This window comes from Chiloscyllium plagiosum, unplaced genomic scaffold (assembly GCF_037043375.1).
Source record: "Chiloscyllium plagiosum isolate Xiang-an unplaced genomic scaffold, Cpla_swu_hap1 HiC_scaffold_10, whole genome shotgun sequence".
Classification (NCBI taxonomy): domain Eukaryota; kingdom Metazoa; phylum Chordata; class Chondrichthyes; order Orectolobiformes; family Hemiscylliidae; genus Chiloscyllium; species Chiloscyllium plagiosum.
The window spans coordinates 63,409,636-63,415,857 of NW_028270148.1; positions in this window are offsets into that span (position 1 = coordinate 63,409,636).

Here is a 6,222-nt window from a genome sequence, read left to right on the forward strand (position 1 = left end):
GTCTGAATGGACTGAACCAGATTTATTTCAGGGTCCAGCAATTCTCATATATCATTTCTTTCACAAAAAATTATATGATCATGACCTCAACTGCAAAAGGCCATAATAACTTGCTCACAAGTGCTTCGGGACGTATTTTTTTCTTCCATTGGTGAAATATTATCGTAGTTCAGTGCAAATTGATTTAAGGGCGAAATAATAGAACCATATCAGAAGAGCACTTTTCCAATTTCCTGCAAGCTTTATAATGAGCTTGTTATGGCTACCTAGTTGCTGCCCTCAACACTTAAATTGTTTCAATTAATAACTGTTCTCATTTTAAATGCAGGTCATTCTGTTAAAACGTGCGTTTCATCAATGCAAATTCGCTGTAATGCGATTGACGAATTGGGGATGCTGCTTCTGCAGTGTGAACTTCTAAAATGTGTGTTGGCTGTAATGTGATTACAGCACTAACACATTAACTACTGTTTCTAAAGTGCTATTTTTCTATAATGTGGGGTTGCACAAAAACGCAACCATTGTGCTACAGAAGAACTGACTGTACACAGAAAGAAAGCAGTTTACTGTTTAGTTTAAACTAAATGGAAAAGTAAAGATTTTTGAGAAAAAAAAATCAAAATATATTAGCAGCCATGGCAACTTACGTAGTAAATTCAAGCTATATGTTTAGTATTCATTATATTTTTAATTGTGATGATATTACAAAATCTGCTCTTTTATAATTTATTCAAACACCCATAGAACGTTCAGAAAATACATTACCTCAGGACAATGCTATGCCACTTGTTACCTGTAGGGATGTTGTACCTTGAGTGACTACCTCACAATGCCCTGGAATGCTACATCTTGCATGCACCTGTCAACTTGTACACTCGGGTCAAGGAGGCCTCTGGTAAAGGTAAATGCCAGCTAAGTTCTATAATGTATTCAATGAGCTTAAAACAGAGTTACAAATATTTAGGTCCCATGAGAGGCTTCTACTCGCAAATCAGATCTTTATGTTAGACGGTCTATAGTTACTTTGGTCTTTTCTATTAGCTGCTTGTAATTAGTTGAATGCTTCATTGCTGTTGTCAGAGAAAAGAAATTGCCAGAAGTTAATTGAAGCCTTACTGAACATGTTATTTATGCCAGTTTCTTAGGGATTGGACATTTTCTTCAGGTTTGGTGTCCCCCTTCATGTTTTCATGTTTTGGGGGAGAAATTGAAAGATCAGAGGAGACATAATACCTGGATGTCTTTTCACATCAGGAGATGAGTTCAGAGCTGTACTTACAAGGTGAATGTAACACCATACCCAGCCTTTCACTTAAGGACATGCAAATGAATCCTATAGATGGGAACTATAATTTCCTGATATGGTTGTCACTGGAATTTTCGCACAGCCAGGCATGCACTCCATCTACACAAAATGGTTCACTGTGTCATTCAATGGCATTAGCCTTGATGCTTTAGAATAATTTCAATCAACAACATGTAACTCCTGTGTTCCTGGAATAACAACTGAATGTATTTTAATTTAGCTCATAGCCAAAGAACTATCAGAAAATGAAACATTTTTATAGATCACTAATTGTTATGGATCCTAATGGTATATAGTAAAATGCTTTGACATTGATATTCTCTGGTGTTTGCTGTATGTGTACCTTGATACATATGATAGTTCACCATTGAGGAATCCATGTGCTGTGTGTATACAATGTTGTGAATCTGCCTGGCAGTTAGTCTGCTGTAAATTTGCAAGAGCGCATACAGAAATTATTTAGTTTGCTGCAATATCTATTTCATAACTTACAGTATTTTTCTGTTTTAGATAAACTAACCACACCATTATTCATTTCTTAACACTTGATTGATTATTAGACCATTATTATTAACATGACATTGTTTACTATTTACTATTTGGAAAATTGTATGGAGCATTGTTGCCATTCCCTGTTCTTTCCCTAGGCCTACAGGTGAAACGACAATAACAACTTTGTCATAACTGCTGGTCCTCACGTCCTGTCTTGTGGTCATTCACTAACTAAATTCCCTGTGAATAGAGATACAGTCGAGTGGACTGATCTTGAATTATCGTGCAACTATGGGTCAGCTTGTTTCATTGCTGGCACAAGCAGTCCCTGACAAGCAGATAACTTGGCACTCAGACTATCTTTTGGCCTCCATAGTTTCTCACAAACATTTATCATATTTCCAGCTCCCTCTGAGCAATGACACAAGTGATCTACCAACATATTTAAATTGTCTTTAATCTCATTTTCTGTTTTGGAATCTCCTCCTACTGCTACATAGAATTATTGCGAAGTCTTGCATATCTCAGTTAAATTAGAGTACCCATGACCCTATCACTAAATTAGATTATGACAAAATGTTATACTTATGGTATCCATCTAACTGTAATTAAAATAAGTATGTTTTTTTTCAATTACGTAAAATAAAACAGTAAAGAAACAACTACTCAACTTGGATCAAAAATTATAAATATGTTCCTAATAGTATCATGGCATCATAATAAATTCTATAACATTTTGTAAATTTTTAAATTTAAGATCTATTTTGTAGATTTAACAAATCATGATGTTGTGCACTGCAGTTGTACAGATGTCAGCTTTTCATCTTCAATACAATTTTTTATGGTCAAGCAGATGAAGACAATTACTAGTGATGATATTAATTTGCAGTAATCTTTCTTCATGTGAATCATGGTTTTCCAAAGGATGTTGGATGATTTTGAGCTGAAAGATTTTGAAAGAAACTGTAGGAAAAGGTCATGGGAATTGGAGTAGCTGAGTTACTTATGCAGAGAGCAAGTAAAAACGTAATAAGCCAAATAGCCTTATCAGGACTGCATTATCATGTAAGACTCTGGCAATGGTAAACCAGAAGTCAATGTATAAAAATACATGGCAAACACGACCAGAACAGAAAGACATTTCCCTATATTGGTCTTTGACTATTGGTTACTACCAGGAGACATAGCTGAGCAATAATTTTTTTTTTGTTAAAAATCACTCAATATTCCATTGTAAAATGTGTTTAAAAATCTTACACTGTAATAACCCAGTAGGAACTCATAATAAAAGTTTCAACAGTCAAGTGCATATCTATGATGCCTGGAGATGTGGCAGTTGGTTTAAAAAAGTGATAAATGTGACATAATGTTTGTTGCTAAAAATTAGCAGCTGTGTAAAAGCTCAGGAAACTAATACTAAAGAAATTCTGAGATTCTGTACACAGTAAGCTGTTTTGGCCACTGCATGTCACTATAGAGCATTTGTTTCGAGCAGACTGGTACAGGGAAATAAATCAGGTAACTGATAAGTGTTGTAAATAAATCTGGTTTTGTAGTTTTTCTTTGCCCTCTGTCATCTCTTCACCCCTTTGAGATTTTTGACTTTGCCTGCTCTCACTTTCTGAACAGTCATCTATCCCACAGACTTTTAAATGCTAGAAAACCAGATTCCCAGCCTTGGGAATGGCCCTTGTCTTTTCAGTCAAGCCCCATCCCCATATGGCCTCCAACATCTCCAAGGGGACTGGACACCTCTTCAACTCACCCCTCTGTTGTGCAGCATCTTTTGTCCTGCCACTCGCTAATCACTGAATATTGAATGCTATGAAATTCCACTCTCCTACTCCCAGAACTTACGTCAGCTGCAGCAGCCTGATATTCAACAACTTATTAAGGCATTGGCATCTTCTCTAAGTAATATAAATGAGGCTTGAAATCAAATTTCAAGACAGATCTGCCAAAAAATGTTTTGGCTCTAACATTCTAGACTTAAACCTTGCAATATTTACTTTGTAATATCTAGTTTCATAACCAGTAAATGCTGGAACAGGGAATATAGGTGGTGTGGCAGTGATGTAGGTGGGAGAGCTGGAATTCTGCAATGTGTGCTTTATGAATTGGACAGGTCACTTGCCTGCAATTTGGTCTGATTAAGAGAGTTGCTTTCCAGACACTCAGGAAGACTCCAGGGTAGGTTGCAGGAACAGGTATGGAGCAGCACCAGGGGACACTCCTGCTCCCGCTCCTGCTGTTGAACAAATTGCGTTTTAAAGACATTGAGCTCCTCACTAAAGTTGTGCTCACCTCTTGTGAAGTGTTGGGTTTCTGAAATCCAGAACCTAGTTGGTTCTCAGAAACTATCAACCTTCATAAAATAACTAGATCTATCTTCTGGTAACAGCCCCTTATCCCACTTCCACTAATTTGTCAGGTGGGTTGGACTCAGGTTTCAGTCTTTAAACATTTGACCATCTGTTCCTATTGGGGCTTTAAAATCAAGCTGTATGTTTGCAAGTCCCTTCAGTAGTTTCAGACTGCCTTAACTGTTGAACTGAAGCATCCTTTTCCATGCTGTATGACTCTATGACATGCTCTTCAGGCCCTATTTGCTCTCTCAATGCACATTAGCAGACCATGGCAATATTTTGAAGAGACCATTGGGTTATCCCTAGGGGAGCACTTTTGCCCAAAACGTTGATTTTACTGCTCCTCGGATGCTGCTTAAACTGCTGTGCTTTTCCAGCACCACTCTACTCCAGAATCTGGTTTCCAGCATCTGCAGTCATTGTTTTTACCTGGTTATCCCTAGGGTCCTACAAGTATTTATGTCTTAGTATATGTCACAAAAATGGATTATTGGATCATAATGAAATTGCAGTTTTTGGGGAATTTTCTGTGCACTCACTGGCTGTCACCTTTCCTGCTTTACACCAGTGGCTACAATTTGGAAGTTCTTCACTGACTGTAAAGCACTTTGGTCTCATGCAGTCATAGAAGTCAGCTATAGAAATGTAAGTCTTATTGTCATTCATACTATAATTTGCCTCTGTGAGTCTAAGTTACAGAGAAGAAAATTGACACAAAGTTCCCACTGCTGAGTTCTGGAAGTGCACGCATGGGCTTCAAGTAGGGATCATATTAGACTCAATGATGATACCTGCTACAGTCAAACAGTCTGTGAATACGCACTGTCAAAATATTGACATGAAGAATATTACATGTGCTATTTACCATAAGATACACAGTGCCTTTGAAGTCTATCAAAATTTACAGCTCTAGTTACATTCTTGGAGAAGTCCAGTAGATTTATCAAGCATGATTTTCCCTTTGTAAATCCATGCTGACTGTATCTGATTCTGCCACTACATTCTCTGCTATAGAAGTGAAGTATGAACTTAGTTCGTCAGACATTTCGTTGTTCCCAATTTTAAATTCCCGAATTTCTGACTGTAAGGGACCTACATTAGTTTTCACCAAACATTTTCGCTTTGCAAAAGCCTTTGGGAGTGAAGGAGAAGAAATTTGGCAAAGGAAATTAATGAGATAAATATCTTAACTTTAAAGAAATCATTTGCTTTTTTTCTATGATGAACTTGTGCAGAAAAGTAGGGTAAAGTTGGCTGACACATGATTTTTGACATGAGGCAGATGTAATGATATTAAAAGTTTATGAGAATTTTTTTTGAAGTTTTCATTATGGGAGAGTTACATGTAAACCAGGTGATATAACTGATGCTATTTTATAAGACAATCCCACCGTTTTGATTTACTGATGGAAAGGATAGTTTCACTGAGAGTCGGCATACAAGAACTCCTAATTTGACACCAGGCTTGTTTGTTATTACCAGATAAAAATTTGTATACTAATTTCTAAGCCTCAAAAATATTAATTTATGCACTTGAAGCCCCAACAAAATAGCAGATGCCAGGCAGGTAAGCTGAAACCCAAGTTTGAAAGTGCATTGAGATATTTAAAGAAGGTTAGGACTGACAATTTTTTTTTATCCTATTAAGGGTAAAGAGGAAAACTGGCTCCTGGAGAGCTGGGTTCAGAAATTTTTCATTTTACATACCCATCTGTGTCCATCTCCCATCGATCAATCTTTTCCTCTAAATTTTATCTTCTGCTCTTCAAGTTCAGCTGATTCTAGCAGTGAGTGTCATTTTAGCCTGCAACACTTAGTTTAAACATAGAAGGTATGAGCAGGAGGAGGCCATTCAGCCCCTCGAGCCGGCTCCATCATTCATTATGATCTCACCTTCCCCTCACACCCTTTGATCCCTTTAGCTGCAAGAGTTATACTGACCTCCTTTGTAAAAACACACAATGTTATGGCCTCAACCAATTTCTGTGGTAATGAATTCCAGAGGCTCACCACTCTCCACATTATGTTGCAACTGCCATGCATTTGCCCATTCACTTA